A 22,337-nucleotide genomic window follows, 5' to 3' on the forward strand; every position below is an offset into this window, starting at 1 on the left:
AAATCTATCTAATCAAAGACTGTAAATTAACAGCATGTTAAAGCTGGCTGGTTTAGTGTCTGTGGTTACTGACAAGTCACCAGATGCTCAAGATCAATAGATGTTTTGCACATTTTAATTATTCTTCTGGGTTTATAACTTAATTACTCTTATGAACTTCAGGTAGTTTTGGCAGGTATAGTTTACCTTGAGTTTTGCTGTTGTTTCATTAGCTAAAACAAGGTGCCAGCATGCTGATGTAGAGCCATATTTTTATTTCCAGTTGCTCATCTGGAAGACAAAACACAGAGATTCCAGCATGTCTCCCACAACAATAGTTATCCCTAATTTGCTGGCAAATATGGGAAATCTGTTAATAGAGAACATTATTTTTTAATTGTATAATAATTTTCAGGAAAATACTTTCATTTTTGTGGACACTGGCAGAGCCTATAAAGAAAAGGTGATGAAAACATTAAATGTGAAATTCAACAAGAGAAACAAAAGCAACTTGCAACAAACATACTTGAACTTAGGGAAGGAGTAAGTTGCATGGATGGCAATAGAAAGAAAGGAATCTGCTTTCCAGTTAAATAAAGTGTTTAATTAATGAGTCAGACCAATCTGTCAAATTACAGGCTTCTCCTTGTAACTCACTCCCTGGAAGTGAATCATTCCTTAGGCTGCTGTTGGAGAGGTTCCTGGTCATGCTTCACAAACCCTGGTTCTGTCACCTTCTGCTCTCACTCTGGTACCAAATCCTCTAGTTTCACCCTATTCCAGTTCTGCCTCCTCCAAAAGTTTTATTGTCAAAGGGGTGAAACATGAATTACCTCAGTAATGAGTTAACAAAAACTTGCTCTGTTCTTTTTAATGTCTGGACTAAGTCATATGGGAGCATACATGAAATACAGGTTACAAGCAGCTAACACTAAGGAGAAAATTTACTCCTCACAAAACTGTGTACACAACAATAAATCCCAATAGAACAGGCTGATTTGTTAAACAGCCACAACCAATAATACATTACATCAATCTTAAGGATTCTTTTCATAATTATATTGCACTACAAATTACTGGAAATAAGGATTTAGAACTGGGAGAAAAGATGCGAGAGGAAATAAATCAGATCAAGGATGGTAAGAAAGAAAAGCACAAAAAAAAATCTTAGCAACTCAGGGTTAAAATATATTTCTCTGTATCTGTGCACATCCCAATAAAAATTTTAAAATGATTGATGGGGATGGGCATTCTATCAACACCTAAAATACTTCAAATTCATAATAAATCAATCAATCAGTCCAGAATATCAGCAGGATTCATGTGACATTGGCACTGTTGGTGGTTTTCCCCCTATTATCCTTTATTTTTTTAGAAATATAGTCTTATTTATGCATTTCTGCATACTATGTACATTCATTTTTCAATTCATGAGTTGTGACTAATTTCTGCTGCAGTCAGCACTCTCCTTCAGCTGAAACATGACATTAGGTTCTGTATTTGGGATTTCAGAGATCTTTTTGTCCAGATGTTTTGCTGTTAATAAATGATATAGCCTTCTGCATGTCCTAATTCTTCTAGGTAATTTTTTCTAAGCATTCTCTTTAGGTTTGCTGTCATCAGGATGCGGACAGTGAACTGAAAATCAGTTGTACTTTGTCTTTTTCTGGGAATTTTTTTAGTATCCAGTGATAAAGACCCCAAATTGTTGCAACATATTTTTATACATCTCTCCAGCATTTGCTGAACCAACATGGGAACAGCAAAATGCAGGATGGGAGGCTTCTAAAACAATTTCCCCTTGTTTAAACAGAGATTCATTTCAAGTTCAAAGCCCATTTCAAAGATCTCCTCCTTGTCATCTCCTGTTCAGAAGTCTTCTGGCCATGGGACTGACTCAATTGCCCAACCAGGCACTGGCTGGCTGCCACTGTCTTTAAAAATTAGTTAAATGTCTTGCCTGCTCATGTGCTTTTGTTAATCCTGCTAAGTGTTTTCCTGCCTTTTGGGACAGTTCAATCCTTTTTTCTTGTGGTCCCAGGTTGCTATGCTACCAAACAGTTTTGATATATATCACAGAGTAATTTACATTAAGTACATGGAGCTTCAGAAGGCAGGGCCTTTTCTGATTTCGTGATTTCAGTGGTGATTGCTAACTAATAGCTTCAGCATTCCTATAGTTGTGCCATCTGATGACTGAAAAACTCCCTCAAAATGTTAATTAACTGAGGCACACAATACACCTGTGAACTAGATTTTTATCACTCATTGGCAGATGGGGAAACAAAGCCACAGAAAGGTTGAATGCTTTACCAAAGAGCCCAGGGGGTGTCTGATGCAACCCAACAATTGGAACCCAGATACACCAACATTTGCTGCTGCACAATATTTTCACTCTGCATTACATCTCAGGTCTTCCTTTCAAGGCTCAGACCACAACCCCTCAATAACCCAAAACTCTTCCACCACTACTCTTCTTCCTCAATGCCTTTCCACTGTCTTCTTTGTGTGGACAGCACCCTGTCTGCCCCTCAGCCATGTGTAACACTTGTGACTGCTCTAGATTCTCAAGTTCTGCTGGAGACTTCAGAACCAGCTTTCCTATCTTGCCTTCAGAGATAGAGTGTTTGTCTAAAGTTTCATCATATATCAATAGCTGCAATCCTTTCCCTTGGGTCTTGACAATGGCAATCTCACACAATCAATATTCCTCCAGAAAACATTGCTCAAGAGATCATTTCTGTAAGCCCTTAGCTTTGTCTTTGTCATCTGTTCACTGGTTTCCATTCATTTTCTGTTACAAACATAAGCCCTTGTCTTCATTTTTCAAGACCCTTATAACCTATTTCTGAGTTCTCTCTATCAGTCATTGGGTATAAAAAGGTTAAATTCTACCACTGATGAGTTCCTACAAAGGTGGCAGGATGGTAAAAGTAGTGTGTTAACCAACAACTCATTGATACCACTGGTATCAGCAAGAAATAAAGCAAAATATTATGATGATTACTGACTAATGTCTAACAAGTTAACTTTTAGCTAGTAGCATTATCCTCCAAATATAAATGGTAATTGATTTTAACACTCCTATAATCACAGTTGAAGCAGATTTCAAGGCCAGAAAATCATCTTGATTGCACGCTTGCTGTCCATGGAGGTAAATTTCTGTGAAGGAAAAAATAACACAATAGAAGACAGAGAGAATGGGACGAAAGAATTTCCTTGCATCATTACAACAGAGGGATTTATGAGCAACATTGCTGCTGAAAAGCTGTTCTGCTGAATGCAGAAGAATTTTGGTACCTAAGGCTATGGACATTCAAATCACAACCATCTGTAATTCAGAAAAGAATCACCTTTTTTGAAAAGCAAGACCACACCGATGATGATCATCAAAAATAAGTGAAGAAACCATACCCCCTTTTATTTTACTTCGACATGACTTGGGCAAACAAGTCAAGACACATGCAATAAACAACTCCTTAAAAAAATGCCAAAATACGAATGTTTATATAACTGTCATAATATATTCAGGGATCTTTGGTAGTTAGGATTTATATCAAGATAGAAGATTTTTAAAAAATAGTATGACACATGTGAACATAGCAGGAAGTGCTGTTCTATGAAATAAATTTCAGCCCATGAAATAATTCTCTTAATCTGTTATTTCATCAAGGAGATGGTTAGGGAATGCTACTGAAGGTACATGAGAAATAGAGATAATGTAGTCAGTCTTGATATAAAAGGGTATACACCAATGCCAATAAACACTTGATAACAGGTACAATGATTAATTGAAGGGACTGTAATACAAGGGAAGAGTGAGGGACAGAGATAATCCATGGAATAATATCTTAATACCAGCATTTTGCCATCTCCTGAGACAGCAGAATCTAATTGAAGAAGTTAAATAAGAATGAGTTGCCATAATTGAAGTCCTAAAAGAGTGTGACATCAGGCAGTGCTAAAAAATTTTAATACCCTAGCAGTATTTCTTATTTGGCAATTTAATGGGTGAACACTATTATTAACAGGGGCTTTTCATCACCAAATTAAGTCTGTTAAGATCCTCAGTGTTCTCGGTCATATTGGATCAGTTTGCTGTTAAAAGGAGCTTTAAAGTTGGGGCAGATTTTAATAAATTCAAGCCAATTTCTGACATTTTTGTATTAAAAGACATTAATTATTAACAACTTCTGTGACATCCATATTTGCACTTTTGCTGAACCATCAAGCTAAATGTTATGAATGTTTAACAGTGATAATTGAGGGTTTTAAAGCCTTAGCATTTGATGCCAAAAACCCATGAATCTACCAGAGATGACAATTCTTGGACCAAGTACTTTATGCAGCCTAATATTTCTTTTGAGGAGGAACAAATTATTTTGTTTCTAAAGACACCACCATTAGCAGAGCAAACAAGATCCAAAGCAAAAAAGAATTACATGCCAATTACCTGAGATGTGTTGAAAAGACCTTGTGATCTGAAGCTTCAGAAGCTAATGACAGGTGCAACAGAAAATAACACTAAAAGGAATCTATTACAGACCCTTTGGCAAACCTCCCTCATGTGGGAGGTTATTAATGGGATTGAAGTCAAGGAGAAATTTCCTATCCAACTGTGCTGATTGTAAGACGACTGCCGCAGACTTTAGCGCTGGAGCTGTTCCAGCTTGACCCTCATGTAAAAATAGAGTATTTTAATAATGCCACAGTAAGCTCCCCAGATCCTTTTAAGAACAGCAGCTCTCTTTTCATGAGGCATCTCTTTCTGAAGAACATCATCAAGCAGGCTCAAATGTGAGACATTGTGTTCATTAATAGGTTCCACCTTGACTCCTGTAGAATAAGAATCACTGACCTGTTCACAGGCAGGGAATTTTCTTTAAGTCAGATGGACAATTATTTTGCTTCATCAAATAAAAAGGCTCTACTTTACAAAGAAGAAGCTAGAATAATGAAACAACCCTTCCCAGTAGTTTGTAAGGAAATCTTGTATTATTGAAATTAAATACATGGAGAAAGAGCTTTAAAATTTGTGGGCAGAAGATGAAGAAAACTGAAGTGTAACTTATGCTGCTTCAGGATTGGAAGTAGAAATAGTTTTTTAGGTAAAATAGACTGACTCAAAGTTCCTTCCTACAAAAGTTGAAGAAAATAAATTCTTTCTTTGGGATTAACAAGATATTAAAGAATGTGTTAAAGGCCTAGGAAAGATCAAAAAAAAAGTTCTTCATGAAAGAAAGATATCAGGATTTTTTTTTTGCATTATAACACCACATGAGATGTGTATTAAAAACTGGATAAGTTTCAAATTTCCCTAGCAGCTCCTTCATTATTTCCAGAGAATAGCAAGGGGAAAAATGTGAGGAGAGAGGCTGACAACTGCAACACCAAGAAAGTCCTTGTTACATATTCTGATTGTTTTGATTAGTGTTGATCAAAAGCCAGAAAGTCTTTCAAGACTTTATATTCTGATTTCATGATGGAAAAAGGGTGTATTGAAACAAAATTGGGACAAATTTCTATTTTTAAACACAGAGTGATAGAATGATGTTTCTTGCTTTCTTGGTAGCCAGGTGATAACTGAGTATGTGAGAAATCTCCATTAATCAGCCACCAGACCTTTAATTCAGGCTCATCTGTTTCTTGGAACAGTAATTACAAACCAGACCACTGCTGGTTGCTGCAAACATTCTCTGCTTTGGGGATACATATTAATTACATATTATGATACATGTTAATTTATGCAGTTAACAGCTACAATTTAATCTTGCATTTCATAGCTCTTCCTCTGCTTTTTCTTTATCCTGAAATGTAGTACATGTCATGATATCAGTTTGTGCTTCAGGAGTTTGGGGGACTTGTAACAGGAAGTTAATTGAAAATAAAGAGTTCCAAAGGAATGAGATTATGTGTGATGTTTTCCTTTTTGATTTTTTTTTCACTACACCCTCTACTAGTCAGCTTTCACTAGGGTTGATGCTAGTTTTTCTGCACATTGCTTCCTTTGACAATTTCTGTTTTTATGTAGTGCAGTTGGAACATAATTTTCCTTTTCATTTTTTTTTCTGTACAAGCAACAGTCATTCAGTGGAACTCAGAGATTAGCATGAGGGGCAGAGAATGATCAGTGAAGTACTTTGAAACTCATTGTAGGAGGAGGAAAGTTCTAGTTACATTATCTTTGACACAAATTGCTAAATTATGCTAAGACTGAATGAAGTTTGAGATCAGAGACAGTCTGCATGAGCTGATTCTGCAGGCAGAGCAGAAGCATACAATGGCCTCCAAGAAACATAAACAAAACATTTTGGTTCCTTTACAGAGAACATCAATTGACCAATTTAAGTACAGTTAATTGAGAGCTGAGGTCTAATTAATTTCAAGTGATACTATACAGGATGCAGTCATCTCCTGGCTACTGCCTGTACATCAAGATTCATAGTATTTAAAGAGCTGGAACAAAGAAAATTTAAAAAAATTACTGTACAAGAGGTGATCAGGAAGGAAAAGGTTAACCACATAATAAATATTAATAAATCCATACTTGAAAACCACTGGATAACCTTTGCTCTGTGGGTTGAGTGTGTGCTTCACTTCAACCCAGAGCTGACAGGTGAAAGTGTGCAAAAAGTCTGCAAAGAAGAGCACATGTTTCTCATTCAGCATGGTACCATGGATGTGTGCAAAAAGAAATTATCCCTTTAAAACGAGGGTTTAATTTTAAAGTTCCTTCAGAACATTCAGATGGTCTAACTTTTACAAGGATATCCCCCCCCCAGTAAAATCTTTGTCAGGTTTCTTGCCTCTTTTCACACTCTAGCCTCCTTGGGTTTGCAGTACTGAAACATTATGAGATGCTCAGGAAAAGCCTAATTAAAGCTCATCAAATCCATGGAGATCTACGCTTTGGCTTCATTATGTAGAGACTCTCACTGAATATGCAAACACTATTAAAATTGGGACTTTTGTTCCTGTTTATTAGAAATAACATTAAATATGCAATAAAACATCTCAGAGCTCTATATCCACGATGTAGGGGATGAGTACCTTAAACATCTCATTTTTTTCTGTCCATGTAGGCACATTTGCAAGAATATAATGTCCTTACAACACAACAGAGAGATGGAAGATCATATACCCAAGTGAACCTATACTCTTAGATATTAAAAAATAAAGTTTACTTTTAATACTAAGTCCTCCTTCTGTAATGTCTGGACTCCCATAATACGGTGTTCCTGTGGGAAAAACAGAAACAGTGCATGTTGTAAATTATTTTGCTCAAGTTTGAGGATGGACAGAATTGGGTGAAAGGAATTATCTTTCTTTGAAAACACTGCCCTCTTCATGGGAAATAAATAACAGTGTTTTGGTGAGCCCTTGGATTCTCATTAACCTGAAGTTTATATCCTTTTCACTCTTACTCCCAGGAGACCTTGAGAAATATACCAACTAAAATTGAATTATCTATTCTGAATAGATATTTTAATATCTATCATTTTGAGACTATTATTTTACTTCCAAATATATTTTATTTAAATGAAATAAATCAAAGAATACAGCTTACCTTTAATGTTGCATCTTCATGGATGGAAAAAGGTCTTTATTCTGATTAGGAAAGTAGCCTCTCAGAACTATGGAGAAACTATAAAATACGGAAATTTAGCATTCTTATTTTTATTGATACATTGTGGTGAGGATAGACTTTGTTTTTTTGGCATTTCTCCAGATTTTTCTATTACCCCTTTGAACCTCCAGGCCTGGAGGACAGACTGTCAGGAATCTGTGTGAACATAGAACAGCATGAACTGTTTTAGCAACTTCTTCCTTCTTCTCCCAGCCCCACACAAATTTAAGTTAAAACAAAGCAACTCAACAGGATTTCTCTCCAGCAGAGTTTGGGCTCTGTTTCTTCCTAGTTTCATATCAAATTTACAGGTCCTGCAGGGAAGAAAGTAAACAGAGAGGTAAAGCAAACAGCTGCAGTGGCTGTGGCAGTCTGACAGTGCAAAGACATGAGGCAGGCTTGTGCAGCAGCAAAGGCAGCATTTCCCGACTTGTTACCCCAGCGATGAAGGAATAACACACTGCAGCTCGGGCTGTGACTGACAGCTGAGGAAATGAGCTCCCAGCTGTACCAGACACTGCTAAGGAGCTCTGCCACACCACCACACTGAGAGCCTTCAGCCCTCTGCCTCTCCGTGACATTTCACGGGAAGAAGAGATTTTGCTTTTGAAAGATTCTTCTTTTTTTTATTATTATTTTATGAATGAACAAGCCTATCAAATAATTTTGAAATGAAAGGCATTAACTAGATAGCTCCCGCAAAGGGGAACACTGTTTTCACATTCAAACAGCAGGTATTTCTACTCATCTATTCCCTACTTATATTTTTATAACATGACCCTGAGATGAGCTCAGTTGGTCAGAGCATGGTGCTAATAATGCCAGGGCTGTGGGTTTAATCCCTGTATGGACCATTCACTGAAGAGTTGGATTTGATCCTTCTGGGTCTCTTCCAGCTCAGACAATTCTGTGATGCTCTTTTCATCAGTTCAAGAGAAGTAGAGCAAGTTATAATTACTTTACAAGTTGAATTATGTCATGTGTGTCTGAATGCATTTTAAAAGCATTGAAACAACAGCAAAGAAGACTTCAGTTTCAAAACAGAAACCAGGCAACAATTTCTTACAGGTATAAAGGTGGGCTAAAGCTTGAGAACAGTTCTGCCTTGTGCTTACCTGAGTTCTGCTTTTGTTTCTGCTGTTATCTGTCCTGGAGAAGTTCACAAGAAGTGCTGAGTCTTTCTCAACTTTTCCCTATCAGTGTAAGCACAATAGCTGCACCTCATAGTGGAACCCATTGGTATCCAAGTCCTAACTTCCCCCTCACCTCTTACCAACAGGACTTGACAGAGAGGATGAAAGAAAATTAATCATTGCTTTGGTTTCCTCTCTGAGTCACAATGTTTACAGACAAGTACAGAATGTGCAGACATGATGCCAGTGGGAGCAGTTAGGACTTTGTAGAACAGCTCTGCTGCCTGTGGGTTATATCTCTTAATTTTCAGAAAGGTGCTTGGTTTTGGTTTTTGGTGGTTTGTTTCGTTTTGGGGGTTTTTTTGGTACTGAATTAAGCTTATTAGGGGAAGAAGTGTTATGGAGGAATCACAGAAAAGGGAAACCAAACTCCCAATGAGCTAGAGAAAATGACAGGTTTTTCTTTGTCAGGCGACTCATAGTGATATTTGGATGCAAAAAAAGGAATGGATTCTAGAAAGAGTAAATATTTGCCTCTCTAGTAAGCCCCAATGTCAACAACAAAGCTGAGAGGCATGTCTTGGCACTGAACCAATCATCTGAAATCTCTATAACTTCCTATAACGCTGAGAAAACAGATTTCACTGCTAATGATCTTTCAGGATCCTCATCATTGGTCGTACAGCAAGACAATAAAATAATCCATGTAGTCACTTCAGAGAAAGCTGGACTCTGGTTCCTGTGAGATAAAAATACTAAGCCAGTACACTCATTTGCCTTTCTGATACCCAGGTAACATTTTCTAGCTAATAAACTCACCAAACTCTAATCTTTGCTATTGTTTTAGCACATTGATCACAAACAATCACTGATCTGAGCACAGCTTTTGCACTAATATTAGCCAATCTGCTGAACCAGATTGCAGAACATTTATTACATTCCCTCATCCAGGAAATCAGAGGAATTAACTGGGTATGCATCATGATAATTATTTATTTAATATCGATCAGTAATGTTAAATTAAAATTCACATATGTTGGAGCCCAGACAGTCTCTGTTTTCTAAAAAACAGAACAAGTTTCTCACCTCTTCTTTTTCTTGGTTTACTGTTAACACCCTTCTATCTCTCTCTAGCTATTCTCATCCTTCAGTTACCAGAGAACTGAGAAAAAGTATTAAGAACTGGGATGAAACAGATGCAGATTATAATGTTGGAATGAGAGGCCAGAATTCCAGAACCAATAATATTTACCTTTAAATGTTACAGACTTGTCACTGATTCTGCAAAAAGAGCACAGAGCTTGAGCTCAGCTTGGTCAACGACAGATACTGAAAAATATTTCAAATAATTATTTCTGAATATGAAAAATAACATGGTCAACATTTTAAACTCCTGGAAGTTAAAACTGGGCAACTACAGGTAATGATCTATTTACTCATCTCAAGGTTCAGAGAGGAATTTTTTTTTCTTAAAACAAACTATCGAGTACTTTTAAATGGTTGAAGAGAAAAAGTGAAAAAAGTTGTTTAACTGCCTTCAAGAAAGGAGCACTGTTATTATCCAAGTGTGATATGAAGACTCTCACCGTGTAAGATTTAGGAACTAAATCAAAATTTTAAGAAAATCACATGACCAAGCTGATTTGGAGAGGAGTACCTGAGGGTATATAAAAAGACATAGATCAGTTTTACCAATATCTTTCCCTTATTCAACCAATCCTTTCGAACAGCTTCTTGAAGTGAGTTGTCTAACTCATGGGTGGAAATGCAGTTTGCAAAATTAGATGCAACAAATGCACAATAAATTATGAGCAAAACAGATCTGAAATTCTAAATCCAATCTGGAAATATCTAAAATTAATCATGACCTTCAGAAATTGTTGTTTTAATACTTAGAAAGTAACAGATTTCCCAGCAGTTGCCTAGTAACCCTACCATGGTGGAATATAGGGACTTTTAGGTCATCCTTCAGCTTCACAGGTTTTAATGTGTCTAATAAGACAGCACAGCCATCATTATGGACAGTGTGTGCACCATGAAATGCTGCATGGCACTGTATATTAGCACAAAATCATGCCATATTCTTTACTATGTATGTATTTGATTTAAAATTATTAAATACTTTCAAATATACTAGGTGTGCCCACTAGTAAAATTATTTCTCTCATATTTCCTTACTTCCGAAGGCATTTATGAATGTATCTGCAAACTCTGGTTGCTATGAATTCATCTTCAAACTCTGATTACTATTAATGCTCATAGTTCTGCTACTCCATTTTAAAAGCCTGAGAAAACAGAAAGATCTGACAGTTAAAGAGTTAAAACCAGAAAATCTTGAGTGGAGGGGGTGACAAGGCACAGAGTAAAGAAAATTTGACATCTACCATGAAATTACCACTGATTTTACAGTTTAAAAATATTTTACCTTATACTGGGAGAAATTATTTAGTACTTGAGATATTTTCTGCAGTTTTATCAAAGGTGAAAAGCAATTGCTAGTGAAATACATGAAGATGGTGTAGCAGTGATTGAGAAAATAATTTTCATCATAGAGTTTATACACTGGAGAAAACATGAAAATGTACTTTAAAATAGTTCATTGAATTGTTTCCTTTTTAGATATGGATGCAAGGGAAATGGAAGGTATCACTATTAAAATGCACTCTGCAACCTTATCAGTCTAGTACAGTCCTGTCTAGTTTACAAACACCAGGGAAGGCAAGAAATGGCTCTGTCTAATTTCCATTTATTTTTTAAATACAGATGTAAGGCATATTAAATATTTCAACTTCATATTTATATTAATTTCTCATGAAGACATAGCATCTCAAGCCTTAAACTTCCCTACTCTAAGTACAAAAAGAGAAATATCCATTCAACATATGAAAAAAACATGAATCAACCTAAAATTTATGTCCAGTAAGACCAAGTTTATGATGGTTCACGCACTTACTTAAAAATAATCTGGAAAGCAAATTCCTTTGTAGATCTCCAGGAACACACACTTTTGTCTCTATGGACTGCTGCAGACAGTCCTGCATTTATTTTGCTGCCGTCCCAGCAAGCTGGATGTGAGCTACCTGGTACAGATTTATACTGCAAAACTCTGCCTCTTCTCCAGTGACTCCCAGTGTAGCAGGTGAGGTGTTACTCACCTTGACATATGGAAAAATATGCATTTATGTGCATGGGGCAAGTTTGTAATTGTCATCTCCATACCACCAGTTCCTTAATATACTGTGAGAAGAGAGGCACAATATTTTAGATTCCCAGTTGAATCTCACAGTGATTTTTACAGAAATACAAACACTTCACCCTAGTCCATTATCTGGCAGGCATGACACCAGTGAAAAACCTGATGAGGTGAGGGACTGGACAAAGAGAAGTAATTCACAGACACCACAGGGAGAGCAAGGTGAGCTGACAGTGAAGGGAAAGCATTTTTCCACAGCTTTTAACTATGTGTCTAATATGATTCTAGTTTACATTTGCTGCTTTCTGTTATTCTCAGAGAACTATTACCCAAAATGCACGCTCAAGAGTTTAGCTGTTTGGGACCCTGGAATTGTTCACTCTGCTTGTGCTACAGAAAATGGAACATGCCAGAGAGGGTCAGATCCAGTCCACAACTTTCAGTAATAACTATCATCACTGGATCAGGAAAAAAAGTATCAGAAAGAAAAAACAGAAAAGCCTTACTTGAGAACCTGCTTCATTTTCTGAGGGGCTCACTGTCTTTTCATCAAAAAGGCATCAGCGATGCAATAGGCTGTTTACACATGGAAATAAATATTAACAAATGAAAGGTGTGTGTATATTTATATATATAAATATATATGGAAACATCTGTGCTAAGAAGAAACTTGAAAAATAACCATGCAATAATAGAAAAACATCTGCCTTTTTGCATAGCAGATTCTTAGAAATATGAAAGGAGGTAAAGCTATAAAACCAATGTCAAAATTGAATATTTTGCTGAGGTGGCTTCCATATTTTTTTTAGACATCTGCTAGTCTTTCTCAATTAAATAAAAAGAGGTTGCTTACAGATAAATATTTTGAGAGAACCTGAAGGCAGTGAATAACTTGTCCTATACTAACACAGTTGTAGACATAAGAATAGTGAGGCATGGTAACAATTTTAAGTAAAAAATTGACATATTGTACTAAAGACATTTAAAATATTTTAAAAATATTTCAAACAATAGCTATTCACTTGTTATTAAATAATAAAAAATAATTTGTTTTCTCCCTTTCAATAGTCAAAATCATTTAATCAGTAGCAAATGTTCAGTACATTATTATAACTATTTTGAAACTACACTCACTTCCCAGAGTACTTTTAAATCACAAGCTATTGAAAACAAAAATAACAATTAATATGCAAATAAATAATAAAGGTACAGTAAAACTCTATTATTTTATTGTTATTCACATTTAAATAATGCATTGCTAACAGATTGTTATCTTCAGAAAATAGTATCATGGCTGGTTAATGAAAAAGCAGCATTAATTATAATAAATTTGGAGTAGTAATGGAATAAAACTGAATATTAAAATAGAGTGGAAAAAAAACTTCAGACCAACAAGATTGAACCTGAGCTGTGATGCAAGAATCTGGACTTTTAGGGTTCCCTGATGAACATATTCACAAAACTTCAAATAATACAATTCCTCCCTCGGACACAGAGCACCTCTGTGCATGCTAAGTCTCATTAAGACACCACCTCTCCAATCTATTCCAAAAAACTTAAAACTGCTGTCACTGACCAGATTTGGAGAAGCCATTCGAAAGCCAACACAGCTAATTGAAAGCTACATCCTATATCTGTGAAATTCTAATCCAATCTCATCATGTTTTCAAGCTGGGAGTGCTGAAAATCAAACTTGGGGTGGTTTGGTTCTCCACCACCCATGCACAGAGAGGGAGAGTCATTTTCACCACTCCACATTTCTCTGAAACACTCAGCCTGATTTCAGCACATATAAACACTGAAATAAAGGTTTTAATACACCTTATGGTTACCCACAGCCATTCATTTTGGGAAGTATAAAACTTACTACAGGAAAGTACAGGTCCTTAGTCTTTCCTGACATAAAGAGAACGCAAGGGTGAAAAAAGAAACACTCATGGGCAGCAAGCCCCACTCAAAAATCCCTAGAAAGGGAGAAATATGAACTGCATTTAGAGGGATCAATCATCCCTTGCTGAAAGGGCTGGATTTCATTGCTCCCTCAGCTCCCTTAGCAGCACCTTTGACCAGCAGGACTCCATCAGTCTCTGTGGTACAGAATGGGCAGTCACATGAACACAGAATATGAGTAACTGTACCCAGCCCAGAGGGGAGAGATCACTCCTATTGAAGCTGCCCTGACTCAGAGGAAGAAGGAAACACTCAGGTAGTGCATAGAGGAAATAACAGAGAATTTAAATTAAAACAGTTTTCTCTGTTTTTTTAAGGGAATGGTAAAAGGAAACCCTCTCTGAGTTACAGCCTCAAGTCTTATTCTTTTGATCAAGCAATTTTATATTTTCAGAACTTTGATTATTTAATTACACTTCGTTGTATTCAGGCATTGAGAAGATGTCTATTATTTCTCAGCATATTACGATGTGAGATTTTTTTCTGAACAATGCACAAATAAAATATTGTTGTAAAATCCCTCTGGAAATTTAACTGATAGTCTGCCAAAACTCACTTCACTCAAATTAAATAAACATTGTTCTTGGCACTCCTCAAATTCACTCCAAGTATAATTATTGATTCAGTATTCAAAAGTATATTAAGCCATTATCTACGTTATACATGAGTTTTTAAACATTAAAATACTTTTCATCACTTGAAAGGCATGTGAATATCAATGAACTCTCAAAAGTTTTAACTAGCATTCTACATTAGTTGCAAGCCATGCAAGCTCAATGCTTTCAAACTCTGTTGTTTATAATTAAACACATGTAACAAACAAACAAAAAAACCTGCAGAACACCCATAACTTTTTGTGCATTTTGTGCTAATAAAAACATTAAAAACTATTTCTCTTTTCTTCTACTCTCCCACAGGAATACTAAGTTCTTCAATATCCTGAACTTCATGTAGCAACAAAATCACAGCTCAATGCAAGGTCACTTGAGTCTAATCAACCCTAGCCAAGAATGAAGATTTGTTCTTTTCTCTGGGTTTTGATAGACCAGAGGTAATTAATCACTGCAACTCAAGCACATAACTACTTCACAGGTACATTAAGGGCAACACCAAAAGAATGAAGTATACATTATTTTGGGGTCTTTGTGGCTTCTTTTTCCCTGCCAAAAATTAATCAAGAAGCTCTATTTGTTTCTCAAGTCTGTCAATACCACTATTAATCTTAATGCAATAATCCCCTCCTGTTTTCTAGGAAAAGACATAAATGCATTTATCTCAGCAGAAGCTTACCTTCCCACAGAGGAAGCTCCCACTCTCAGTAAACTTTGTTTACATCCTTTTCTCAGCCTAACCCCTCACAGCCCTGTGGGTTATTTTGGGTCACCCCAATTGACATCTCCAGTCAGCAGAGCTGTGCCAGTCCAACCTGAGAGTGGCTTAAACCAAACAGGTGTGTGCCTGACTCCAGCCTGGCTAGCTGGAACTGCAAAGGGAATAAAAACAGTGTACTGGAAGACAGAATGGAATCACAGATAAATGTCCTGGGCACAAGAAAAACCTGAGAAAGCTGTTCATGTGGCACATTTGGGAAAGGTGGTGAAGAAAAACCCAAACCACAGAGCAGAGCTCATATAAGCAAAAGGATTAAGGCTTGCCATGATAGCCTCATACCCAATGAGAGAGTTTGTTATTGAGAAACTCTTTCTGCTAGCCACTCACAGTAAGGTGGGAAAAGAAAGAAAAAGGTGTCCTTTGAGAGAGGGGTGACTCCCTTCAGATGGACAGAGCCCACAGCCTCAAATAACTGTGGCAACATGGGGCATCTTCCCCTGTCAAACCTTGGATAGACTCCTTCAAACAAAAAAAAATTACTACAGGAAGCAGTCAGACTAACCACTACAGTATAATTCAAACACCTCAAGAAGTTCTCCTTTGACTCCTCCAGGGCACTAACTCTTTGGCTGAAATTAAGTAATTGAGTGAATGAATGACTGATCATATGAACAGTCATCATTTGGGGTATGGATGCAGTAAAACAGCTTAAAAGGCTTTCCAGAGAAGCTTAAAACCACCAATTCTTTGCTGGTGTGAAGTGGACTAAGAGTCATCAGTTAAAGCAACAAAGTCCAAGGGTGGCAACAAAACCCAAGAAGTGCTGAAGTCTTAAACCTCTTAAATGCAACCACAAGTGGTTTTTGTGATTACATCTGCAATTCTACATTGCAAATATCTTGAGTTTTCAAAAGTTTGTTTTCTTTAGGATCCTGTACTCAAACTGGAATCAAACACATTAATACCAACGCTTCACTTTTGCTTAAATCTTCATGCTTTTAACAAATTAATCCTCTTAACATCCCTGTTGGGTAGATAGGCAAAAACCTTTCTTGTCTGTAAAACTGAGATAAGTGCCTTGCTTAAGGACATGCAGTTAGGACTAGACAAAATAGGGTTAAAATTCTGTAAAAAGTGTCTCTCACTTGTGCTCCAACAGCTAGATTACACTACAAAGATTGTGCTATTAACATGAAATATAAACACAAGATAGAAAAAAGAAAAAACACCGATAAATATTTCCTCATCAATATTCTCATTAATAGTAGAAATAAAACACCTTACAAAGTATGTATTTTCCTACCTATACCTTGCAATTTGGGGAAAATTATTTCGAGGCAAAACCGCAAGGTTTCTGAAAAATCAGACATTTTTAAATTATTCAAAGGCACACAGAATAAATGTACAAAAAATGCATACAAATAATGAAACTAATTACGAATGGTTTTGTTCATTATATGTCTACTGTGTTTCTTAATGAGAACATTCAATACCCTTCACTCTCATAAATCATGGTAATGTGACACAATAATTTTCAAATATGTTCATTTTAACCATACTTATAAATATATTGTCTAAATAATTTATTTTAGCAAGTATGTATTTTGCTTACTGTAACACATACAATCCCTCTCTATTACCACTCAAGACAGGGAGCCAATGTCTTGTACCATTTGATACACAGCATAACTATTTATTTTTAATCCATTTGATTTTTGAATATTCTTAAATAGTTTAAAATGTTGAACTAGCCAAAGGTTATTTTCTTGATAATTGCAGTAAAATTACCCACCCAAATTAGGTTTGCAAGTGATGAAATAGTGATGACAGGACAGAATTTATTATTCCTACCTCAGCCTGTCAAATCTTGATCAAAGATTCAGAGAAGACATACTCCAGCCTTTATGAATAAAAAACTGTTAACACTCATTGATACAATTTCCATTATCATATAATCCCTAAAGAGATTTTTAAAAAAGGAAAAAGAATATAAAAGCTAATATACATTTTTCACATCATACCATACCATGCTACAGGCTTTCATGCAAGCAGAAACATATAAGATCTTCTATCAGTGGTCTTTCTATGTAAAGAAAATCTGTACTAGCCAAGACATTGCAACTTTGACTAATATAATTTCAAGACAAGACCCCATTTTTTGGACAGAGAGCAAGGAGTTACTCTTTAACCAGATTATTTGAATAAAATAAGAAATCTAATCTAAGTAAAGATATATGAGCTGAGATTTTGACTACCAAAGAACTTTTCTAAGTTATAACTCGATAGGGAGAGCAGAAGTTAAGACCTAATAGGACACTCATTTCTACCAAGTATTTTCTGGAGAATAGAGACAAACCCCTCAGCTATGACTATGCTTGAACAGACAAAGTCCCTGGACATTCACACTGAGTAAGATGCTTCTAGGACATGCCAGACGTACCTCAAACATGCTGTGCAGACCCTTTGTGGATGTGGACACATTGGAATCCTGATTTTAGGCTCTCCGGTTTTATTTCTGACCCTGGGATGCCCAGCAGCTCATTCAGCACCGCTTTTCCATCCAGACTGCCAAGCAGGTGGCCAAGGTAGGCTTCTTCTGCCTAGAGAAAAGCTTTCTGGGAAGATAAAAGAGCATGTGTGGGGAAACCCAAGCATATGGCATCACTAATAACTATTTATGATTATAAAAATTTATGGCGCTCATCACACGGCTATCACTTGCATAAAGGTGTGGATCTAAGTATGGATAGTACTGGATTCCTGTTCAGTGCAGTGCACTGAACCTAAATAACTTAAATAGCTGCTACACTTGCTAAGCAGGCAGTCTAGGAGCATGTTCATGCTTTTCCCTAAGTGGCCGAGCAACAATTTCCAGAAATTATATCACCTTTGTTTATAATTGCTTTATATTTGAGGTTTCTTCACATAACTTTTAAATATTTATTAAGACTATCTTTTTCTACATAATTTCCTAAATGTCAGTTAATTCTGTACAAACATCTTTAAAATATTGTTCTCATATCTTTATTAAGATTATTACTGTATTCCCAGTTTTCCCCTTTATTTTTTCAGGATAACCTCAGTGTACATTATTGTTATAAAATGCAATAACACCAAGTACAAAACCTCAAACACCTTTTTTTTTTCTTTTTTTAATATATCTCAGAGAAGCCACTAGCTTCTAGCAGAAGTGGGCAAAATTCTCGATATGGTTTTGCAATAGACTCATTTAGTGCTGTCCTTATATGCTACAAAAATGCACATTACTTCTTTGGAAGAGCTGCAAAAGGGAGAGAGAATCCACACAGAGAATAAAAACCTGTGGTAGTTTTCAAATGTCCTTTAGGGATTAAAGTTTAATTAGAGAATTGATATGGCTGAAAAAACTTGCTCATCCATGTGTATAAACACCCAAAGAGAAGGTGCAATGAAACTTTTGTCCAATGGTACCTCCTGACAGAACATGAGACAATGGCCATGGTCAAACGTCCATCTGAACACAAGGGAAAACTTCACCTCACTCTTAAACCCTTTAATATCTTGCTGAAGAATGAGGTGGGTTTGAACCCTCCAAAAGAAAGATAGGAATTCAGTATGAGCTGAACCTTTGACTTCAGTTCCAGCTATGAAAAATAACATAAAAGGATGGAGTATTTTAGTGCACTATGCTGAGTGGGAAGGGCTCTGCTTAACTGGAATCCCCACATGGAAAACACATTTCCCTAAAATATATTGCTGCCAGATGAAATTCTCAGAGATGTGCAGTTGAACACATGTTCCAGGGACCTAGCTGGGTCTAGATATGAAAGAGATGGTGTGCTCTTGAGCCTTACATCCATAAATTTTATGATCACACTCTTAAATTTTTCTGGGAAAAAGCAATGGTAAAAGGTACTAAACTAAATTTTCTAGGAATCCTATTGACACACAGTTTGTTCTTTGAAGGAAAAAAAAACCAAAACACTGTAGGTGCATAAAAGTCCTCTGATTTTCTATGGTATTTTGGTATTCCACCTTGACAAACATATTTGTATTGCAGAAAAAAGGATCTAATTTTACTGCTTTTGAATTTGTTCAGTGTGGAGAAAGGGCATATCACAGCACAAACCAGCAAAAATTAGAAAGTAATTTGTGGGTGGTGATTTTTTCCTTTGGAGTTCGGTTTGGTTTTGTAGAGTTTGTTGTCTTCTGAGTCCTGATGAAGAAGATTCCTTAAAAAGGTTTGTAAGAAGTACTTGCTTCTTCAAGCACTTAGCTGTGAAATCACTTAATATCTGAGAAAGGTGTGCTTGTAATATAATGCAGCAAATAAAAAGCAACCAAGATGTAAAGGAGACTAAAAGAGCAGATTAATTTCACAATTTCATAGAGTCAGCTTACAGGAGATAAGTTAAAAAATTCTTTTAAATTATTTGTGTTGGCTGATAAACAGAATACAGGAAAACAGAGGATTCATTATATTGCCATATATAACGTCTTGTAAATACAAGAGTATCCTCTTCATAAATCTGCAATAGCACACATATTACTTCTGTATGCAAGGTTAGCAAAGAAATGAAATTCCACCCTTTAAAATGAAAGGGTATTTTAGAAAGGTTTATATGAAAGTAGAAAGGAAAAGACAAATAGCACTGCAGGCAAAATTTAGGAAATTACTCAGGCATCTCATTTTATTCTCTTTTCCTCCTTTTTTTGACTAATCAAAAGCTATTTTCTATTAAAACAAACAAAACGTGTCCACACACACAAAAAGCCCAAACAAAAGAAAACAAAGCCCAACCAATGCTGGAGGTGAGGAGAAAAACAGAGTTTTAACAGTCTTCCTGTTGAGTAAAGAAATTATTGAGTAAAATTCGAAAGTTCATATAGAAATGTCATGAACAGATGATGAAGCTTGAAGAAAGAAAAAGAAATCTCCTTCCTTCCATTTCCGTTCCACCAAAATGCAAAAATGCAATTAACCTCAGGCACTTAAAAATGACACTGGAGTTACAGAAAGGATCTGTTTTATTTGTTGGCATTCTATGTGAAAAGATGGGGTTTTTTCAACCATATTTTGCTGTGCTTCCCCAGGAAGTGCTGAGGTTAGAAATTTCCTTGCAATAATCTGTACATCCTAACACTTCACCAGTGAAAATTTTCTTCTGATTAAACAGTTATTCTTTAAAGCAGAACTGACACCTCCCAAGCAAGGAAGCCTTAGAAGGTCACAGATTCTGTCTCCATAGGAGGCCAAGCTGTTTAGCAGAAAGTATGACCTACTGTGGAAAGCAATGACCTGGTAAAAAAAAAAAATAAACAGTACTGTGTTGCAAAGTGGTGGAGCCAGCTGAGAAATAGAGAGCTCAGTAATGAACTGCCTTCCTCCTACAGAGATCAAATCATGTTAAGTGATGCTATTAAAATAAATCAAATTTTAAGAGCCTTTACCTGAGACACTAACTTAAATTATTAAACCACAAAAATATCAATTTTGTCAACATATATGAACATGATTACTTTTTATTTGTAACAGACTGAAGTCCGAACTTTCATCTCAACACCCACTTGGGAAAATACTTAAAATATGCATTGAAGCTGTAGGAGCTTAAAAATTATTTTAATGTTCTTTCCACATAAATTAAAAACTCAGAGAATTATCTGCTGATTTCAATGGACTCTGAATCATGACCTCAACTTGATAACTTAATTTCTTATTAATACTGTCAAATAGTAATCAGTTTAAAAAGCTGGAAATAAAATGTCAGGTCACTCACTGTAAGGGACTCCTGTGCATATAATACAAATCCATGGGTTTAATCCCCAGAGCAAATCCTGACCATCTGCACTGCCAACAGCTCCTTTCAACAGGCAAACCATATAAAACCTTTGCTTAAATCTCTGCGAGATGGACAAGGCTTCATGGCATTATTTTAAAGATAAACTTGGTCATCACTCTCCAAAAGAAACCAAAAACTGTCAGAAATAAAAGTCGTTAAGTGCCATTGACTGCATTTCAGCAGTGCTTTCTTCTTTTACCAAAGCAAGTTGATCTGGCCATGGGTTTAAAAAAAAAAAAAAAAAGACTAAAAATAACACAACAGCAAGGTGGAGCAGTGATCAGTCATCTAGAAATTAGGATGTTTGCACAACTGTTATGTTCACATAATTAGTGACAAAGGCAGATATGCCAGTCAACATAGCAGGTGCCACACCATGGGTGCTGCAGGGAGCTGTGCTGAGGGGCTGGGATACAGTCAGATATGAGGGATTAAAAGGAAGGCATTGGAATGGCATTTTGCCCACACAGCCAAATACAATTTAATCAAAAATTATCTTCAAAAGAATGGATCTTCTCCGATAGGCTGAGTTCAGGACTCCCTTTAAAAATACAGTTCCAGAGCTGAAGCTGTGGTCTTTCCCAGGAAAAAATAGCAAATACATTGTTCATTCAGTATCTAATCCTTCCTGTGCTGCTAGACTGACAATAAAACTAAATAGAACAGCATCTGCATGGCTATCAAACTTCTGCAAAATACTAGAAAAAGCCATCTTTGGACAAATTTTGATAAGGTTGAAAGTAAGTTCAAATAAACATTTTTGACTGCAGAGAAAATTCTGTATTTTGGGCTTCATATTGAGTTTTGGCTTCTAAGGAAACATGTTTATGAGCTGAAAGAGCAGATGTCCCTGAGCTCAGCAAGAGGAGAAAGTTTTTGTCACGCAGCTTTTTAACACATTCTAATAGGCCTTTTCACAGATTATATTTCACAATCATTTCTAACCCCATCTACCTACAAAAAAAGTAGCAGGCGGTGTTCTCCTACAAGACAAACGATCTGAGAGAAAAGTGTCCTGATTATATTATCATGTTTTATTTCCAAGTGATGCCATAGATCTGGAGTTCAAACTGTTTGTGACATCCTTTGTCTTCCAAGCAGAGAAAGTACTATATTGTCTTACTATTATTGATGTTACAAGATGAATTTTATAATGGTTTGTGTCGGGAACTTTCTGCTCAGTTATTTGATTTGCAGCTGCACAATATAATCCCCCTATCACTTGAGCTAATATAAATTTCCCAGCCAAAAATCAAGATTTACACTTACCTTAAACAATAAGACTTACTAATGCATTAAACCTC

The 22,337-nt window shown here is 36.2% G+C and overlaps 1 long non-coding RNA gene across 1 annotated transcript in view; it reads right to left on the reverse strand.

The window, feature by feature from the left end:
- Positions 1 to 186: 186 nt before the first annotated feature.
- LOC146445513 (uncharacterized) overlaps positions 187 to 22,337 on the reverse strand; it is a 27,912-nt gene continuing 5,761 nt past the window's right edge. The window contains exons 2-3 of the long non-coding RNA XR_014852470.1: positions 7,547 to 7,624; positions 187 to 270 (exon numbers count right to left, since the gene is read on the reverse strand). This is a non-coding gene — a long non-coding RNA (uncharacterized LOC146445513). The remainder of the gene's footprint in view (positions 271 to 7,546; positions 7,625 to 22,337) is intronic.

This window comes from Lichenostomus cassidix, chromosome 1 (genome assembly GCF_008360975.1).
Source record: "Lichenostomus cassidix isolate B80296 chromosome 1, HeHo_3.0, whole genome shotgun sequence".
Classification (NCBI taxonomy): domain Eukaryota; kingdom Metazoa; phylum Chordata; class Aves; order Passeriformes; family Meliphagidae; genus Lichenostomus; species Lichenostomus cassidix.